This window comes from Oncorhynchus clarkii, chromosome 3 (genome assembly GCF_045791955.1).
Source record: "Oncorhynchus clarkii lewisi isolate Uvic-CL-2024 chromosome 3, UVic_Ocla_1.0, whole genome shotgun sequence".
Taxonomy (NCBI): Eukaryota; Metazoa; Chordata; class Actinopteri; order Salmoniformes; family Salmonidae; genus Oncorhynchus; species Oncorhynchus clarkii.
In genome coordinates this window covers 83,817,616-83,839,579 of record NC_092149.1, presented here as the reverse complement: position 1 = coordinate 83,839,579, position 21,964 = coordinate 83,817,616, and positions in this window count along the sequence as shown.

Here is a 21,964-nt window from a genome sequence, read left to right as displayed (position 1 = left end):
GAATTGAGAGAGAGAGAGAGAGACAGAGACAGAGAGAGAGTGACAGAAAGAGAGAGAGAGAGAGAGAGAGAGAGGGAGAGAGAGTGACAAAAAGAGAGAGAGAGACAGAGAGGGAGAGGCAGAAGGAGGGAGAGAGAGAGAGAAAGAGAGATAAAAAAGACAGACATAGAGAAAAGAGAAAAGCTGTAAGGAGAAGAGAGCAGTAATCCACTTGTCAGATGCAGAGATGTAACCAAAGTGACTTCTACACAGAGCTCAGGCTAAATCCATTTATTCATGTAATAGCTGCTCTTATCTGTGCCTGATGCACTGTAAAGTACAATGTGATTTCTCCCTAACAACTGTACATGTCTAACACTTCAGGGTGGAAGAGTGCTGGTCATTTCAAATAATTACAGTCATGGCCTTCCACCACGGAACCATAAAGGTGAATTAGATTTAGCTCATTCATCTTAAACTAGCTAGGTGAGACATCCACGTAGTAAATCAATTAAACATATCTGACATTTCCAACTAGGAGATTAACAAAATAATCTGAAATCCATTCTCTCTCATTCAACACTAACCACATAGGGACAACACTGCAATGTTAGCCTTGGTTGGTAGGAGAGCAGACTAACCCTTAACTGTTCTCTCTCTCTCTCTCTCTCTCTCTCTCTCTCTCTCTCTCTCTCTCTCTCTCTCTCTCTCTCTCTCTCTCTCTCTCTCTCTCTCTCTCTCTCTCTCTCTCTCTCTCTCTCTCTCTCTCTCTCTCTCTCTCTCTCTCTCTCTCTCTCTCTCTCTCTCTCTCTCCAAGTGAGGTAGATAAAGTGAAATAAACAATACAAATTAACAGTAAACATTACACATACAGAAGTTTCAAAACAATACAGACATTATAAATGTCATAATATATATATACAGTGTTTTAACACTGTACAAATGGTTAAAGGCCACAAGATAAAATAAATAAGCATAAATATGGGTTGTATTTACAATGGTGTGTGTTCTTCACTGGTTGCCCTTTTCTCGTGGCAACAGGTCACAAATCTTGCTGCTGTGATGGCACACTGTGGAATTTCACCCAGTAGATATGGGAGTTTTTCAAAATTGGATTTGTTTTCTCTCTCTCTCACCCCCTCTCTCTCTCTCCTTCTCTCTCTCTCCCCCCTTCTCTCTATCTCTCTCCTTCTCTCTCTCGCTCCCCTTCTCTCTCTCTCTCTCTCTCCTTCTCTCTCTCTCTCTCTCTCCCCCTTCTCTCTCTCCTTCTCTCTCTCTCCCCCCCTTCTCGCTCTCTCTCTCTCTCCTTCTCTCTCTCGCTCCCCTTCTCTCTCTCTCTCTCTCCTTCTCTCTCTCTCTCTCTCTCTCCTCTCTCTCTCTCCTTCTCTCTCCTTCTCTCTCTCCTTCTCTAAATTCAATTCAATTCAAAGGCTTTATTGGCATGGGAAACATGTGTTAACATTGCCAAAGCAAGTGAGGTAGACAACATACAAAGTGAATATATAAAGTGAAAAACAACAAAAATTAACAGTAAACATTACACATACAGAGGTTTCAAAACAGTGGTTCTTCACTGGTTGCCCTTTTCTCGTGGCAACAGGTCACAAATCTTGCTGCTGTGATGGCACACTGTGGAATTTCACCCAGTAGATATGGGAGTTTTTCAAAATTGGATTTGTTTTCAAATTCTTTGTGGATCTGTGTAATCTGAGGGAAATGTGTCTCTCTAATATGGTCATACATTGGGCAGGAGGTTAGGAAGTGCAGCTCAGTTTCCAAATCATTTTGTGGGCAGTGAGCACATAGCCTGTCTTCTCTTGAGAGCCATGTCTGCCTACGGCGGCCTTTCTCAAAAGCAAGGCTATGCTCACTGAGTCTGTACATAGTCAAAGCTTTCCTTAATTTTGGGTCAGTCACAGTGGTCAGGTATTCTGCCGCTGTGTACTCTCTGTGTAGGGCCAAATAGCATTCTAGTTTGCTCTGTTTTTTTGTTAATTATTTTCAATGTGTCAAGTAATTATCTTTTTGTTTTCTCATGATTTGGTTGGGTCTAATTGTGCTGCTGTCCTGGGGCTCTGTGGGGTCTGTTTGTGTTTGTGAACAGAGCCCCAAGACCAGCTTGCTTAGGGGACTCTTCTCCAGGTTCATCTCTCTGTAGGTGATGGCTTTGTTATGGAAGGTTTGGGAATAGCTTCCTTTTAGGTGGTTATAGAATTTAACGTCTCTTTTCTGGATTTTGATAATTAGTGGGTATTCTGCTCTGCATGCATTATTTGGTGTTCTACGTTGTACACGAAGGATATTTTTGCTGAATTCTGCATGCAGAGTCTCAATTTGTTTTTTGTCCCATTTTGTGAAGTCTTGGTTGGCGAGCGGACCCCAGACCTCAAAACCATAAAGGGCAATGGGCTCTATGACTGATTCAAGTATTTTTAGCCAGATCCTAATTGGTATGTGGAAATGTATGCTCCTTTTGTTGGCATAGAATGCCCTTCTTGCCTTGTCTCTCAGATCGTTCACAGCTTTGTGGAAGTTACCTGTGGCGCTGATGTTTAGGCCAAGGTATGTATAGTCTTTGGTGTGCTCTAGGGCAACAGTGTCTAGATGGAATTTGTATTTGTGGTCCTGGTGACTGGACCTTTTTTGGAACACCATTATTTAGGTATTTATTGAGATTTACTGTCAGGGCCCAGGTCTGTCAGGGCCCAGGTCTGTCAGGGCCCAGGTCTGTCAGAGCCCAGGTCTGTCAGGGCCCAGGTCTGTCAGGGCCCAGGTCTGTCAGGGCCCAGGTCTGTCAGGGCCCAGGTCTGACAGAATCTGTGCAGAAGATCTAGGTGCTGCTGTAGGCCCTCCTTGGTTGGTGACAGAAGCACCAGATCATCAGCAAACAGCAGACATTTGACTTCGGATTCTAGTAGGGTGAGGCCGGGTGCTGTAGACTTTTCTAGTGCCCGCGCCAATTTGTTGATATATTATGTTGAAGAGGGTGGGGCTTAAGCTGCATCCCTGTCTCACCCCATGACCCTGTGTGAAGAAATGTGTGTGTGTTTTTGCCAATTTTAACCACACACTTGTTGTTTATGTACATGGATTTTAAAATTGTCGTATGTTTTACCCCCAACACCACTTTCCATCAGTTTGTATAGCAGACCCTCATGCCAAATTGAGTCAAAGGCTTTTTTGAAATCAACAAAGCATGAGAAGACTTTGCCTTTGTTTTGGTTTGTTTGGTTGTCAATTAGGGTGTGCAGGGGTTGTCTGTTGTATGGTAATTTGGTAAAAAGCCAATTTGACATTTGCTCAGTACATTGTTTTCATTGAGGAAATTTACGAGTCTGCTGTTAATGATAATGCAGAGGATTTTCCCAAGGTTACTGTTGACGCATATTCCACGGTAGTTATTGGGGTAGTAGTGGATTGGGGTGATCAGTCCTTGGTTCCAAATATTGGGGAAGATGCCAGAGCTATGGATGATGTTAAAGAGTTTTAGTATAGCCATATTGGAATTTGTTGTCTGTATATTAGATCATTTCATTGAGGATACCATCAACACCACAGGTCTTTTTGGGTTGGAGGGTTTTTATTTTGTCCTGTAACTCATTCAATGTAATTGGAGAATCCAGTGGGTTCTGGTAGTCTTTAATAGTTGATTCTAAGATCTGTATTTGATCATGTATATGTTTTTGCTCTTTATTCTTTGTTATAGAGCCAAAAAGATTGGAGAAGTGGTTTACCCATACATCTCCATTTTGGATAGATAATTCTTCGTGTTGTTGTTTGTTTAGTGTTTTCCAATTTTCCCAGAAGTGGTTAGAGTCTATGGATTATTCAATTACATTGAGCTGATTTCTGACATGCAGTTCCTTCTTTTCCCTTAGTATATTTTGTATTGTTTTAGTAGACTCAGGTAGACTCAGGTTTTCCAGGTCTCTATGTTTTTGGTTGGACAGGTTTCTCAATTTCTTTCTTAGATTTTTGCATTCTTCATCAAACCATTTGTCATTATTGTTAATTTTCTTCGGTTTTCTATTTGAGATTTTTAGATTTGATGGGGAAGCTGAGAGGTCAAATATACTGTTAAGATTTTCTACTGCCAAGTTTACACCTTCACTATTACAGTGGAACGTTTTACCCAGGAAATTGTCTAAAAGAGATTGAATTTGTTGTTGCCTAATTGTTTTTTGGTAGGTTTCCAAACTGCATTCCTTCCATCTATAGCGTTTCTTAATGTTACTCAGTTCCTTTGGCTTTGATGCCTCATGATTGAGTATTGCTCTGTTTAAGTAGACTGTGATTTTGCTGTGGTCTGATAGGGGTGTCAGTGGGCTGACTGTGAACGCTCTGAGAGACTGGGTTGAGGACTCTCTCTCTCTCGCTCTCTCTCTCTGAAAGATGAGAGGGCCTGGTTTATCAAGCGTACTGGAGAAAGCAGCGTTACCATAGCTCTCTCGCTCTGAGCCGATGGGCACAATAGGGTTCCCACACACACGAGGCATCGGGTTAGAGGCTCTGCCTCACCTTCTCTCCTTTCACCATTCATCAACAGCACAGATAAGGGAGGGAGGGAAAAAAGAAAAGTATGAGAGTCATAGGGAAGAGAGAGGGGCAGAAGGGATGTCAAACTGGGGACAAATGCTCAGTGCATCTGTCAGCACCCCTGTGACCGTGTGTCCAGACAAGAATCAATGTGAAACAAAAAAACAGGAACACACTCAGGCTAGGGCAGACCTTTTAACATGCCTGGGAAACACACACACACAAACACTCAGAGATCCCACCACTCCCACCCAACAATACATCACACATCCCTAGTCCCTCAATCCATTTTAAGAGTGGATTAAGATTCACAATGGCTTCCTTTCTTCCCAGTGGAATGTGACTTTGTTTTCCAGAGAGAGGATCCCCAGTTTAAAAACATATCATCAATCAAGCCAGGCAGGTGGCTGTCAGGTCTGGAGTACACCACTTACCTATCACATGCGTGTGATTATTGTGTTCATCACAGGGAGATTGCAGGTTATGACAAAGAGAGAGAAAGAGAGAGAGAGAAAGAGAGAGAGAAAGAGAAAGAGATAAAGAGAGAGAGAGAAAGAGAGAGAGAAAGAGAAAGAGATAAAGAGAGAGAGAGAAAGAGAGAGAGAGAGAGGGAGAAAGAGAGAGAGAGAGGGAGAAAGAGAGAGAGAGAGAGAGAGGGAGAAAGAGAGAGGGAGAAAGAGAGAGAGAGAGGGAGAAAGAGAGAGAGAGAGAGAGAGAGAGAGAGAGAGAGAGAGAGAGAGAGAGAGAGAGAGAGAGAGAAAGAACACTCCCCATAATGTCTCTGGCCTAGCAAGCTGCTATTGATTAAACAATCAAGGAACGAGAGGCCGTACAGGTTCACCTTCTCCACCTTATTGGCGTTCTAATTAAAATCATATTACTAGAAACATGTTGGACATGAATATAAGTGGATGGATGATGAGAAATAAAGAGATTGAAAATTATAATGTTAATCGATTATGGAACCTCATCTAGAGAAGGAATGTTAATGGACAAATGTCTGATGGTAGCCTTGAGGGCGTGGGACTGAGAATGTTATGATCGTAAAAACAACGTTTTTCAAAGTATGTTTTACTTGCTCTATAATTAGAAAAAAAATGAACGGTGTGTTCAAAACTGAAGTGTATTAGAATTTTATTCAAATTACCCGCGGACAAATCACAGACGAACAAACCAAGATTAATAACCTTCTCTCTCCTCCTCATATATTATCTCAGTTCTGTTTGAATGTGTCATCTGGAATAACAGAATACCCTCACTTAAAGGACAACCAGATGTTTTCTCTGGGTCACAGTGATAACACAACGGTAACACAATGATAGCACAATGATAACAGAGTGATAACAACGATAACACAACGATAACACAGCGATAACAGAGTGATAACAACAATAACACAACGATAACAGAGTGATAACTCAACGATAACACAATGATAACACAGCGATACCACAATGATAACTCAACGATAACAGAGTGATAACAATGATAACACAACGATAACACAATGATAACAGAGTGATAACAGCGATAACACAACAATAACACAACGATAACAGAGTGATAACAACAATAACACAATGATAACAGAGTGACAACAATGCTAACACAACGATAACACAATGATAACAGAGTGATAACAGCGATAACACAACGATAACACAACGATAACAGAGTGATAACAACGATAACACAACGATAACACAATGATAACAGAGTGATAACATCGATAACACAACAATAACACAACGATAACAGAGTGATAACAACGATAACACAATGATAGAGTGACAACAATGCTAACACAACGATAACACAATGATAACAGAGTGATAACAGCGATAACACAACGATAACACAACGATAACACAACGATAACAGAGTGATAACAACGATAACACAACGATAACACAATGATAACAGAGTGATAACATCGATAACACAACGGTAACTCAACAATAACAGAGTGATAACAACGATAACACAACGATAACAGAGTGATAACAACGATAACACAACGATAACACAGCGATAACACAGCTGTTCACCGTCTGGTATCTCTATAACTAGGTTTGGTTGGATTGCTCTACAGCATGGGCTCCAATACGATCAATCACTTTTTGGCAATAGGTTGCAATTTGGGTTGCACACCTAGGCAGCTGTTGTGCAACCCACGGCCCATCAGTCTCTCTTCCCTCTCGTTCTACCCACGGGCCAACAGTCTCTCTTTCCTCTCCTTCTACCCACGGGCCAACAGTCTCTCTTTCCTCTCGTTCTACCCACAGCAATCAGTATCTCTTCCCCCCCTTTCTACCCACGGCCAATCAGTCTCTCTTCCCTCCCGTTATACCCACGGGCCATCAGTCTCGCTTCCCTCTCTTTGTACAGATGGTCCATCAGTCTCTCTTCCCTCTCTTTCTACAGATGGGCCATCAGTCTCTCTTCCCTCTCTTTCTACAGATGGTCCATCAGTCTTTCTTCCCACGGGCCAACAGTCTCTCTTTCCTCTCCTTCTACCCACGGGCCAACAGTCTCTCTTTCCTCTCGTTCTACCCACAGCAATCAGTATCTCCCACTTCCCCCCCTTTCTACCCACGGCCATCAGTCACTCTTCCCTCTCGTTCTACTCACAGGCCATCAGTCTCTCCCAATTTTCTCCTCTATTCTACCGCCGGGCCAAAAGTCTATCTTTCGTCTCTTTCTGTCCACGGGCCATCAGTCTCTCCAACATTACTCCTGTCTTTCTACCCACAGGTCATCAGTCACTCACACATTCCTCCTATCTTTCTACCCACAGGTCATCAGTCTCTACCACATTCCTCCTCTCTTTCTACCCAAAGGTCATCAGTCTCTCCCACATTCCTCCTCTCTTTCTACCCACAGGTCATCAGTCAAACACATTCCTCCTATCTTTCTACCCACGGGCCATCAGTCTATCCACATTCCTCCTATCTTTCTACCCACGGGCCATCAGTCTCTCCCACATTCCTCCTCTCTTTCTACCCACAGGTCATCAGTCTCTCCCACATTCCTCCTCTCTTTCTACCCACAGGTCATCAGTCTCTCCCACATTTATCCTCTCTTTTTACCCACAGGTCATCAGTCTCTCCCACATTCCTCCTCTCTTTCTACCCACAGGTCATCAGTCTCTCACACATTCCTCCTCTCTTTCTACCCAAAGGTCATCATTCACTCACACATTCCTCCTCTCTTTCTACCCACAGGTCATCAGTCACTCACACATTCCTCCTCTCTTTCTACCCACAGGTCATCAGTCTCTCCCAAATTCCTCCTCTATTTCTACCCACAGGTCATCAGTCTCTCCCACATTCCTCCTCTCCTTTACCCACAGGTAATCAGTCAATTACACATTCCTCGTCTCTTTCTACCCACAGGTCATCAGTCTCTCCCACATTCCTCCTCTCTTTCTACCCACAGGCCATCAGTCTATCCCACATTCCTCCTCTCTTTCTACCCACAGGTCATCAGTCTCTCCCACATTCCTCCTCTCTTTCTACCCACAGGTCATCAGTCTCTCCCACATTCCTCCTCTCTTTCTACCCACGGGCCATCAGTCTCTCCCACATTCCTCCTCTCTTTCTACCCACAGGTCATCAGTCTCTCCCACATTCCTCCTCTCTTTCTACCCACAGGTCATCAGTCTCTCCCACATTCCTCCTCTCTTTCTACCCACAGGTCATCAGTCACTCACACATTCCTCCTCTCTTTCTACCCACAGGTCATCAGTCTCTCCCACTTCATACAATTTACTTCCAAATTATGAGTGACAAATGGAGAGAGAAAAAAATCTGAATATCTTATCAGACAACAGGCCTGTTCTGGCCTACAGGATGACAGGAGGGCTGTTCTGGCCTACAGGATGACAGGAGGGCTGTTCTGGCCTACAGGATGACAGGAGGGCTGTTCTGGCCTACAGGATGACAGGAGGGCTGTTCTGGCCTACAGGATTACAGGAGGGTTGTTCTGGCCTACAGGATTACAGGAGGGCTGTTCTGGCCCACAGGATTACAGACAACAGGCCTGTTCTGGCCTACAGGATGACAGAAGGGCTGTTCTGGACCACAGGATGACAGGTTGGCTGTTCTGGCCTACAGGATGACAGGAGGGCTGTTCTGGCCTACAGGATGACAGACAACAGGGCTGTTCTGGCCTGCAGGATGACAGGACAGAGTGCTGTTCTGGCCTATAGGATTACAGGAAAGAAGACTGTTCTGGCCTATAGGATGATAGGCAACGGGGGTGTTCTGGTCTACAGGATGACAGACAACAGGGCTGTTCTGGCCTATAGGATTACAGGAAAGAGGACTGTTCTGGCCTATAGGATTACAGGAAAGAGGGCGTTTCTGGCCTACAGGATTACAGGAAAGAGGGCTGTTCTGGCCTATAGGATGACAGGCAACAGGGTTGTTCTGGCCTACAGGATGACAGACAACAGGGCTGTTCTGGCCTGCAGGATGACATGAAAGAGGGCTGTTCTGGCCTAAAGGCTGCCAGACAACAGGGCTGTTCTGGCCTACAGGATGACAGGCAACAGGGCTGTTCTGGCCTACAGGATGACAGGAAAGAGGGCTGTTCTGGCCTAAAGGATGCCAGACAACAGGGCTGTTCTGGCCTACAGGATGACAGGAAAGAGGGCTGTTCTGGCCTAAAGGATGAAAGACAACAGGGCTGTTCTGGCCTACAGGACGACAGACACCAGGGATGTTCTGGACAATAGGATGATAGACAACAAGGCTGTTCTGCCCTACAGGATGACAGACAACATTGCTGTTTTGGCCAGCCGGATGACAGACAACAGGGCTGTTCTGGCCAGCCGGATGACAGACAACAGGGCTGTTCTGGGCCATAGGATGACAGACAACAAGGCTGTTCTGACCAGCAGTGTGACAGACAACAGGCTGTTCTGTCCCACAGGATGACAGAGAACAGGGCTGTTCTGACCAGCATTGTGACAGACAACAGGCTGTTCTGTCCTACAGGATGACAGACACCAGGGCTGTTCTGTCCCACAGGATGACAGACAACAGGGCTGTTCTGGCCCACAGGATCACAGACAACAGGGTTGTTCTGTCCTACAGGATGACAGACACCAGGCCTGTCCTGGCCTACTTGATGACAGACACCAGGGCTTTTCTGGACCATAGGATAACAGACACCAGGGCTGTTCTGGACCATAGGATGACAGACACCAGGGCTGTTCTGACCATTTGATGACATCCAACATGGCTATGTTCTGCACATAGGATGACAGACAACAGGCCTGTCCTGGCCTACTTGATGACAGACACCAGGGCTGTCCTAGCCTACTTGATGACAGACACCAGGGCTGTTCTGGTACACAGGATGACAGACAACAGGGCTGTGTTTTCCTACAGGATGAAAGACAACAATTCTGTTCTGACCAGCATGATGACAGACAACAGGGCAATTCTGACCAGCAGTGTGACAGACAACAGGGCTGTTCTGTTCAGCAGGATAACAGACAACAGGGCTGTTCTGACCAGCAGGATAACAGACTACAGGGCTGTTCTGTTCAGCAGGATAACAGACTACAGGGCTGTTCTGTTCAGCAGGATAACAGACAACAGGGCTGTTCTGACCTATAGGATAACCGACAGCAGGGTTGCTCTGTTCAGCAGGATAACAGACTGTTATGCACGCCTCTATGAAGAGGGAACGCGACACCCTGCTACAACTCAACTCTCCGTGAAGTGAAAGAGGAATGGACTGTATGTAGGCTTGAGTAAGGATGACAACAGGCAGAATGTGGTACCGTTTACAAGGACTTTATTCCTTTACACGGTAATATGGGGAAAAGGGGCTTTGACGGAACCAAAGCAAAGAAAGTAAATCTCAAAGCCCCCCCCTCTCCTATCTTACCTGCCTAACCAATACTTACCTAACTTAGCACCACCTGTTGCCCTAACCAAAATACAGGGGGTGGTCCGCCCAGGTCTTACCTAGTGTGTCTAGACAGTGAATATACTATGGGTATATGTATGCCCGCGGGCCTCTTGCCTAAGCACTCCCTAGGTGCCTTCCCCTTCCCCCCTGGGAACAAATGAAACAGGAGAACACATAATTTCTCAAACAAACTAAGAAACAAAGGACATCAAATAAGCTCTATCTTAGCAACAAACTCACAGAACATACCAACTGCTACCAACAACTCACATAGTAAATTATCCACAGCCATCAGCCTCCTCTCTCAGCAATGACCTCCCTCACATTCAATCTCTCTGCAATGACCTCCCAGCAATGACTCTCTCCTGAACAGAACACTGGCTTTTATATAGCTTCAGAATGAATGTGTAACTGGCGACAGCTGCGTCTTGACGAGGGGGCGGGGTCAGCTCTCCAATTAGCCATGGAGTCGACCAATCAGCTGCTAGAGGGATTTCAGGAAGCCATTTCCTGAAATAAACACATGCAAATACACAAACTATACACAAACTACAACACATAAACTGGGTTGTTCTGTTCAGAAGGATAACAGACAACAGGGTTGTTATGTTCAGCAGGATAACAGACTACAGGGTTGTTCTGTTCAGCAGGATAACAGACAACAGGGCTGTTCTGTTCAGCAGGATAACAGACAACAGGGCTGTTCCGTTCAGCAGGATAACAGACAACAGGGCTGTTCTGACCAGCAGGATAACAGACAACAGGGCTGTTCTGACCAGCAGGATAACAGACAACAGGGCTGTTCTGTTCAGCAGGATAACAGACAACAGGGCTGTTCTGTTCAGCAGGATAACAGACAACAGGGCTGTTCTGTTCAGCAGGATAACAGACAACAGGGTTGTATTAACTATGAATGAGTATCTGGCTACGGCTGTTTTAAAGTGTATTAGAGAATACTACATGAGGAGAGTCGTCCCTGCTGGGAGACCCCAATGTGACTGGCCTGCACAAGTAAGTGTTGTGACTTTATGAAGATGCACGCACACACACGCAAACTCGCTCGCATGCACTAACACACACACATGAACGAACACACACACATGCGCACACACACACGCGCGCGCGCACACACACACACACACACACACACACAAACTCGCTCGCATGCACTAACACACACACATGAACAAACACACACACACACACGCACACACGAACTCGCTCGCATGCACGAACACAAACACATGAACGAACACACACACACACACATGCAAATGCACGAAGACACACACACACAACCACAGAAAGACTCTCCCTCACATACTACCCAACCTCTTCAAAATAAAAAGTGAGCTAAGTGGTGATAAATGAGTTCTCAGGGGAACGCTGAAGCACATTGGCCTTGTCTTGGGTGTGTACGTGTGTGTGTGTGTTTATGTTTATGTGTATGTGTGTGTACATATGTGTGTGTGTGTGTGTGTGTACATATATGTGTGTGTGTGTGTGTGTGTGTACATATGTGTGTGTGTGTACATATGTGTGTGTGTGTGTGTGTGTGTGTACATATGTGCGTGTGTGTGTGTGTGTGTGTACATATGTGCGTGCGTGTGTGTGTGTGTGTGTGTACGTGTGTGTGTGCGTGTGTGTGTGTGTGTACACATGTGTGTGTGTGTACACATGTGTGTGTGTGTGTGCGTGTCTGTGTGTGTACACATGTGTGTGTGTGTGCGTGTGTGTGCGTGTGTACACGTGTGTGTGTGTGCGTGTGTACACGTGTGTGTGTGTGTGTGTGTACACGTGTGTGTGTGTGTGTGTACATGTGTGTGTGTGTGTGTGTGTGTGTACACGTGCGTGTGTGTGTGTACATATGTGTATGTATGTGTGTGTGGGTACATGAGTCAATGTGGAGGCTATATACAGGTGGTACCGGTACAGAGTCAATGTGGAGGCTATATACAGGGAGTACCGGTACAGAGTCAATGTGGAGGCTATATACAGGGGGTACCGGTACAGAGTCAATGTGGAGGCTACATACAGAGTGTACCGGTACAGAGTCAATGTGGAGGCTATATACAGGGTGTTACGGTACAGAGTCAATGTGGAGGCTATATACAGGGGGTACCGGTACAGAGTCAATGTGGAGGCTATATACAGTAAGGGAATACCCCCCTGAAATGGACAAAAATGAATGGCTACATATTGGCATTGGACAAACCATGTACACAATGTCCAATACCACCCAATGTGGCATTGATTCATGCAAAGTATATTGCAAATGCCATATGGCAATTGCCAGTTGTAACACTTCAAAAATCCAACAGGGGGCGAGTGCGCTCCACCGGGGTTTTTCATATTGGAAATGTAACCCAAGTCAACATCCAAAAGCAAAATTTGGAAAAAATGATTTTTCTGTCAAAAACTTATCACCCCTTAAAAAAGTGCTTTCTGGACCATTTTTCGAAATTCTTTCTATTTTTTTGTCAATTACACATGTGTAAGAACTGTATGAATATACTTTTGTCCAATTTTGTTATCATCATTTTTTTTTAAATTACATGCGCATAAGGCATATGTTTTGTCCATTTGCAATATGATTTCATAGGAAGTCAAAAGTCAAAAGTCAAAAATGTCAACATTTGGTAAAAAACTTCACACATCCTTAAAAAAGTGCTCTCTGGACCGTTTTTCAAAATTCTTTCGAATTTTGTGTCAATTACACACGTATAAGAACTGTATCAACATACTTTATTCGTATTTTATTATCATAATGTTTTTTTTTTTTTTTACTTGTGCATAAGGCACATGTTTTCTCCATTTGGAATATGATTTCATAGGAAGTCAAAAGTCAAAAGTCAAAAATGTCAACATTTTATAAAAAACTTCACACACCCTTAAAAAAGTGCTTTCTGGACCGTTTTTCAAAATTCTTTCGAATATTGTGTCAATTACACACGTATAAGAACTGTATTTTTTTATTTTTTCATTTTTACTTGTGCATAAGGCATATGTTTTGTCCATTTGCAATATGATTTAATAGGAAGTCAAAAGTCGAAAATGTGATTTTTGTTTTTTACTTTAAAAACTAAACAAAGTGCTTTCTGGACTGTTTTTCGAAATTGCATAAGGCATATGTTTTCTACATTTGGAATATGATTTCATAGGAAGTCAAAAGTCATAAGTCAAAAATGTCAATTTTATAAAAAACTTCACACACCCTTAAAAAAGTGCTTTCTGGACCGTTTTTCAAAATTCTTTCGAATTTTGTGTCAATTACACACGTATCAGAACTGTATTTTTTTTATTTTATTTTTTTACTTGTGCATAAGGAATATGATTTGTCCATTTGCAATATGATTTCATAGGAAGTCAAAAGTCAAAGTCAAAAGTACATTTTTTGGGGGCCTTAAATTGACTGAACTGATGAACTCGGGATGGCCGGGCAGTGATTTCCATCACTCGTTGTGTTGATTTCATCATGTCCATTTGGTGATGTTTTTTTCACTATTGAATCATATTGCAAATGCACGTGTTTCAATGGGCATTTACCATCACGAATTTGTCATGCTATAAAAATCCTGCAGGAATGTGAAATTGACTGGCCCGGTGGACTCGGGATGGCTGGGCAGTGATTCTGGGTCATCTCAATTGCTCGTTAGGGTTGATTTCAGAATGTCACTTTGGTGATGTTTTTTCACTATAGAATCATATTGCAAATGCACATGCATTGTTGTGCAACTGGTAACCGAAAAATAAAAAATGGTGATTTCATTATGTCCATTTGTTTATGTTTACTTACTTTTTCAAAGTCACTGTGCATTTGCAATATGTTTTAATGGGCAGGTACCATCACGAATTTGTCATGCTATAAAAATCCTGCAGGAATGTGAAATTGACTGGCCCGATGAACTCGGGATGGCTTTGCAGTGATTCTGGTTCATCTCAATCGCTCGTTAGGGTAGATTTCAGAATGTCGCTTTTGGTGATGGTACCTCACTGTTTAAACATATTGCAAATGGACAAGAGTCAAGTGGACAAGAGTCCATCAGTCAATTAGATATCATTCTGACACCAAACTGATACAAACTGACACCAAACCCACTTTTTCCAACTCGTTTAGTAGCCAACTATTACATACTTCAGAGCTGGCCCAAAATTCACAACGCCTTCGGTTCAAACCATAAAAAAAAAAAAAAACACGTAGTTACGTTCTAGCTGCGGGTCCATTTCTTATGTTATGTGTTGGCCTAGCTGAGGCAACCCCGAATCCCAAGTTTCGGCTTGATAGGTCATTTGGTGTCCGAGAAAAACACTAATTGGTGATGAAAATCCACTATTTTCCATGACTTGCTACGGGGTCCTTGAATGAGCTATCGGACAGAAACGTTGGGGTCTGTCTATATGGGCCGAGACGTTCGCAATGCACCTAGTCTTGCGACTCTGGGACATTTCTAAATGTTGTCATTTTCGTGATGCAAAAATGAATTGAAGGTATTGCAAATGTACGAGGCTGTTTCTCGGTCCGAGAACCTTCTAGAACCACCTAACTCACCACGCACCATCGACATGAGGTCTAGAACAGGATTCTAAAGTTTCGGAACTCTAGGTCTGACGGTTCTTTTTTAGCTCAAACAAAGCTAACTATTGCAGCCACTGTCTGTCTCTACGCACCCCAATACGTCCCTCCTTCCAAGTTGTGTTTTAGTGTGATTTATTTTTCCTTTGATTTTTGGGGGATTGATTTACAGTTCATGGGGGTTGCCCAATCACACATATGAAGTTTTGGACAGATCTGACTTTTTTAACCCTTCGAAACAGCCCCTGAGACACCAATTATGGCACTTCGGGTTGGCAAAGGAAGCTATAAGTCAACATATCCTCATTGGGGTATGCTTTTACAGAATCCTGAGTTTTAAGTCCTAAGAATTGACTGATTTACACAGGGTTGAATGCACTATGTCTATCAAACTGCAGGCAGGGTATGGGTAAACACTTTTAGGGTGATTTTAACCACTTCCGGTTGGTCCAGGAAGTTTAGAATCAACACAGGTAGACCTCATAGTGGCTTGATGGACTGGTACCGAAGACAGGTTAATAAATGTTTGATGTAAACACCTTCTTTTAACTATTAAGGGTTAATGCCACACGATCAAGGTTAGGCTTGCACGGATCGGGAGGACCTTAGGAACATTTCTGTGGTGGAATTTTTCTTCTCACCCTAACGGTTCTCTCACTCTCACCCAAAATCAAATGACGTTGTGGGGCAGGCTTCATTTTGGGCCTACTATTCTAATGGTGGCTGCGCCTAGACCGAGTGAGCTACGGTCAAGCGGGATATCTCGTTGAACTCGGCATGGCCTAGGGATTATGGTAATGCCATTGCCTGCTCTCTGTGTCTTTAAGCACTGCACTTTATCACTCCATCCTTCGTGTGTGTGTGTGAGGGAGCTTTTCTTTGACATCTGTTGGGAGAAATGACTGATTTACAGTTCAGAAGGGTTACCTAGTCACACATATGAAGTTTTGGAGAGATGTGACTTTTTTAACCCTTCGAAACAGACAGTGTGACCCAATTAAAGGCACTTCCTTATGCCCTCTTGTGGGAATTTCCGGGATAGCGGAAAAATGTTCCATAACTTGTTTATTTTATAAAACGGAAACCGAATGTCCGACAAAGTTCATTCGATGACGGTCTGGTCCAGCGACAGTGGATTTGTATCCATAGGCGACCGGTGATGTCTGGTGAGGACTTGCCTTACAAACAGACCTACAAGCCCTCAGTCCACCCTCTCTCAGCCTATTGCGGACAGTCTGAGCACTGATGTAGGGATTGTGCGTTCCTGGTGTAACTCGGGCAGTTGTTGCCATCCTGTACCTTTCCTCGGGTGTGATGTTCGGATGTACCAATTCAGGTGTAGTTACACGTGCTCTGCCACTGCGAGGACGATCAGCTGTCCGTCCTGTCTCCCTGTAGCGCTGTCTTAGGCGTTTCACAGTACATACATTACAATTTATTGCCCTGGCCACATCTGCAGTCATCATGCCTCCTTGCAGCATGCCTAAGGCACATTCATGTAGATGAGCAGGGAAACTGGGCATCTTTCTTTTGGTGTTTTTCAGAGTCAGTAGAAAGGCCTCTGTAGTGTACTAAGATTTCATAACTGTGACCTTAATTGTCTACCATCTGTAAGCTGTTAAGTGTCTTAACCACCGTTCCACAGGTGCATGTTCATTAATTGTTTTTGGTTCATTGAACAAGCATGGGAAACAGTGTTTAAACCCTTTACAATGAAGATCTGTGAAGTTATCTGGATTTTTACTAAATATATTTGAAAGACAGGGTTCAGAAAAATGGATGTTTCTTTTTTTTAGTTTATATTTGAGCGAATGTCTTGAAAGAATGAGAGTAATAACAACCATAGTTGTTGTTGTTGATCCAACCCCCTTAAGAGGTGGTAGCGCCGGAGGCTAGGTAGGATGTGTGAGACATCATAATGTAGAGTGTGTGTGAAATGGCAGGCGGGTACATTACAACCCAGCAGCTTTCTATTAGAAGGGTAATGGAGTAGCACTATCGCCATGGTGATGCAGGAAAACACTCTCTGGCGGTAATTAGCCGGTAGAGCTGACGAGGAGAAGAGCACGACCGGAAATAGTGTCGGCGATGGATGGGAGGTAGCAGATGGTTTGGAAATAGTCAGACTCAACATTACCAACCTTTCTTTCAGTTCCTCTCTTTTGCTCTTTCTCCCTCTCCTCTCCTCTCTCTCATTCTTTTATCCCTTTCTCTTTCTCACCCTGCACTATCATCTCTAACAAAAAATAACATGAGCATGTCTACTTCCGCTAAGCTTCCATGTAAAGGAATAAAAATATTCCCAGAAAAGTGATCAAAATTGCATATGTACCTTAAGAAACAAGGTTCATAAAATCATTAACTTGCTAGTAACAAATGTCATTCATATTCTGACTATCTCTGCAACATAATACATTTCATGATACAGTGTTAGCACATACTACTTTTACAGAAAAAGGAGAAATTACAATAGTGGAGGTGTTGATGTTTTTTTTTATTCAGAACCACATTCCTGTAAATCAGATAGGATCTCAATGTTAATTATTAGGGCTAGGCCCCATTTTTCTCAATTTTCACCTGACAGACGTGCCCAAAGCAAACTGCATGTTGCTCAGGCCCTGAAGCCAGGATATGAATACAATTGGTACCATTGGAAAGAAAACACTTTGAAGTTTGTGAAAATGTTAAAATAATGTAGGAGACTATAACACAATATATATATATGACCGGATTTTGCCCATGCTCTTACCATGGAAATATGGGAGCATACTGAAGTCTAGCTCCCAGGATGCAATTCATATGGCTTCCACAGGGTGTCGGCAGTCTGTGTTCAAGGTTTCAGGCTTGTATCCTCCAAAACAAATACGAAATATCAGTTTTAGTGCAGGGACACAGTCTTGGACATTTTTGTTTGGGCACGCAATGAAGACCAGACGCACCGCACCTACTGAAATCGAACATTGAAAAAAAAATCTAACAGTATTAAACATACTTCTTTTTGTAAGAAATATTATAGTTTGATTACGTCTTAGGGTATCGTATTTTGACTTTTTGATTTTTGGATTCCTTTCTCTGCAAGTTGAACGAGTAGATTACTCAAATCGATGGCGCCAACTAAACTAACTTTTTGGGATATAAAGGATTTTATCTAACAAAACGACACTTCATGTTATAGCTGGGACCCTTTGGATGACAAATCAGAGAAAGATTTTTTTAAAGTAAGTGAATATTTAAAAGCTATTTGTGAATTTATGAAACCTGTGCCGGTGGAAAAATATTTTGATGTGGGGCGCCATCCTCAAACAATCACATGGCATGCTTTCGCTGTAATGGCTACTGTAAATCGGACAGTGCAGTTAGATTTACAAGAATTTAAGCTTTCAATCGATATAAGACACTTGTACGTACCTAAATCTTTAATAAATGTTGAAGTAATATGACTACAGGTTCATCTGCTTCACCTAAAGCCAATTATTTTGGGAAGATGCTATAGACCACCAAGTGTTAACATAACACCAAGTGCTAACAATCAGTATCTTGATAATATGTGTGGAATGCTTGATAATGTATGTGATATCAACAGAGAGGTATATTTTCTGGGTGAGTAAAATATTGACTGGCTCTCATCAAGCTGCCCACTCAATAAAAAGCTTCAAAACGGTAACCAGTGCCTGAACCTACCAGGGTATTTACAAACAGCACAGGAAATAAATTGTCAAGATCTATTGATCACATCTTTACTAATGCTGCAGAAATGTGCTTTAAGTTATGGTATAGGGGACGGTTGCATACCACTTGGGCAAAAAAAACAAGGAAAATGCAAATTTTAAAAAATGATAGAAAAATCAAACTTTCATTAAATCACACATGTAAGATACTCAATTAAAGCTACACTCGTTGTGAATCCAGCCAACATGTCAGATTTTTAAAAGGCTTTTCGGCGAAAGCATAAGAAGCTATTATCTTGATGATAGCAGAATAGTAAACAAAGAGGGTAGCATATTTCAACCCTGCAGGCGCTACACAAAACGCAGAAATAAAATATTAAACATGCATTACCTTTGACAAGTTTCTTTTGTTGGCACTCCAATATGTCCCATAAACATCACAATTGGTCCTTTTGTTCGATTAATTCCGTCCACATATATCCAAATGTCCATTTAATTGACACGTTTGATCCAGAAAAATAACAGCTTCCAAAAAACACAACGTCACTACAAAATCTTTCAAAAGTTGCCTATGAACTTTGCCAAAATATTTCAATCTACTTTTGTAATACAACTTTAGGTATTTTTAAACGTTAATAATCGATCAAAATGTAGACGGGTCTATCTGTGTTCAATACAGGAAGACAACAAACCAACGCTACTTTTCACATCTTGCGCACTCTCAACAGTGTTCCCCAGTTCCTAGATGGTCTACTTCTTCATTCCACAAATGAATAACCGTAACCAAATTCCAAAGACTGCTGACATCCAGTGGAAGCGGAAGGAACTGAAAACAGGTTCATAAGAAATATAATTTTCCAATGAGAATTCACTGAACAGACCAAAAAAAATAAAGAATTCTGAACGGTTAGTCCTCGGGTTTTGCTACATACGTTCTGTTATACTCACAGACATGATTCAAACAGTTTTAGAAACTTCAGTTTTCTATCCAAATATCCAAATAATATGCATATATTCCTGGCATGAGTAGCAGGAAGTTGAATTTGGGCACGCTATTTATCCAAAAGTGAAAATGCTGCCCCCTATACCTTAAGAAGTTAAAGCATTAGCCTAATCCATCAGATGTAGTGATCACAATATACTATCCATATCTAGGAAAACAAAAGTTCCAAAGGCTGGGCCTAATATAGTGTATAAGAGGTCAAGACGTTTTGTAGTGATTCCTATGTTGATGATGTAAAGAATATTTGCGGGTCTGTGGTGTGTAATGAAGAGCAACACTGCACTTGACACATTTATGAAATTGCTTATTCCAGTTACTAATAAGCATGCACCCAAATTGCTATGGAAACATTTAACTCCCCATGGATTGATGAGGAATTGAAACATTTTATGGTTCAGTCCTTACAGATTGCTGACACCACTATTTGAAGCATCAGGGAGTTTATGTTTTTTGTTTTTGGTGCAGACGTCGGGTCCGGGTGCTACCGCTGATGGAACCGGGGGAGTCACAGCTGACTCGTCGGGCTTCCACACCTTAGCTGGCTTGAGACGTTTCTTTGCCTCGGTTGGCTTGGCAGGCTCCCATCCCACGTCATGCCTCAGCTGGCTCGTCTTGCTCCTACGCCTCAGCCGGCTAGTCAGGCTTCTACGCCTCAGCTGGCCGGTCTGGCGCCCTTGCCTCGACCAGCCTGTCAGGCCCAGGTGGGATGCCGGGTGGCGCCACTAGAGGAGGGGGTGAGGGTTACCATCAAGCCTGCTCCCGCTTCCCCTCTCTGGTGCTCGAGGGCACCAGGCTGCCCTTCATTACACCCACCTGTCAGCATTATTACGCGCATCAGCGCTCATTGGAATCACCTGAACTCCTTCACGTTGTTTATTGCCCCTTCTATATCTGTTTGTTCCTAATTTTTGTTCCCCGTGTCAGCATTAGTGTCGTCATGTAATTTTGTTCCCCATGCTGTTCTTGTTTTGTCTTCCTTTAAATGTTCACTCCCTCTTCTCGTCTCTAGCGTCGGCCGTTACATGGCCGGGATAATAGCGGATGATATTGCCACTCCTATTTGCCATATCTTCAATCTAAGCCTACTAGAGAGCATGTGCCCTCAGGGAAGGAAAAGTTATTTCGCTAGTCAAGAATGGTACAGCCCCCTTTACTGGCTCAAATAGCCAGCCAATCAGCCTGTTACCAATCCTAAGTAAACTTTTAGAAACATTTTTGTTTGACCAGATACAATGCTATTTTACTGTAAACAAATTGACAACAGACTTTCAGCACACTTACAAGGAAGGACATTCAACAACCGTTCACACAAATGCCTGATGCTTGGCTGAGAGAACTTGATGATAAACAGTTTGTGGGACCTGTGTTGTTACACTTCAGTGTGGCTTTTGACATTATCGATCAAAGTCTACTCCCAGAAAAATGTGTGTGTTTTGGCTTTACACCCCTTGCTATATTGTGTAAAAAGAGTTACTTGTCTAACAGCACACAAACAATGTTCTTTATTGAAAGCTCAACATAATCCAGGTAAAATCAGGAATTCCCCAGAGCAGCTGTCTAGGTCTCTATTTCAATCTTGGCTAACGACATGCAACCGGCTTTGTGTCTATGTATGCGGATGGCTCAACATCATATGTACACGTCGGCTACTACAGCGAGTGAAATCACTGCAACACTAACAAAGGCCTGAAGTTAGTTTCAGAGTGTGTGCCAAGTAATAAGTTAGTCCTAAATATTTCAAAAACTTAAAGCATTGTATTTGGGACAAATCATTAACTAAACCCTAAACCTCAACTAAATCTTGTAATGAATAATGTGGAAATTTAGCAAGTTGAGGTAACTCTCATAGTCAAAACATATTGATACAACAGTAACTAATTTGGGGAGATGTCTGTCTATAATAAAGCACTGCTCCACCTTCTTAACACTATGGACAAGGCAGGTCCTACAGGCCCTAGTTTTGTCGCACCTTGACTACTGTTCATTCATGTGGTCAGGTGCTACAAAGAGAGACCTCGGAAAATTACAATTGTCTCAGAACAGGGCAGCACAGCTGGCCCTTAAATATACACAGAGAGCTAACTTAAATAATTAGCATGTAAATCTCGCATGGCTCAAAGTGGAGAGTAGTCATCACTACTTATTTTTGTAAGAAGTGGAGACATGCTGACTACTGGCACACAGCTCAGACACCCATGCAAACCCCACAAGACATTGCACCAGAGGTCAATGTTGGTGTGTTGGAGTGTTCCCCTGACTCCCCGTAAATTAAAAATATTT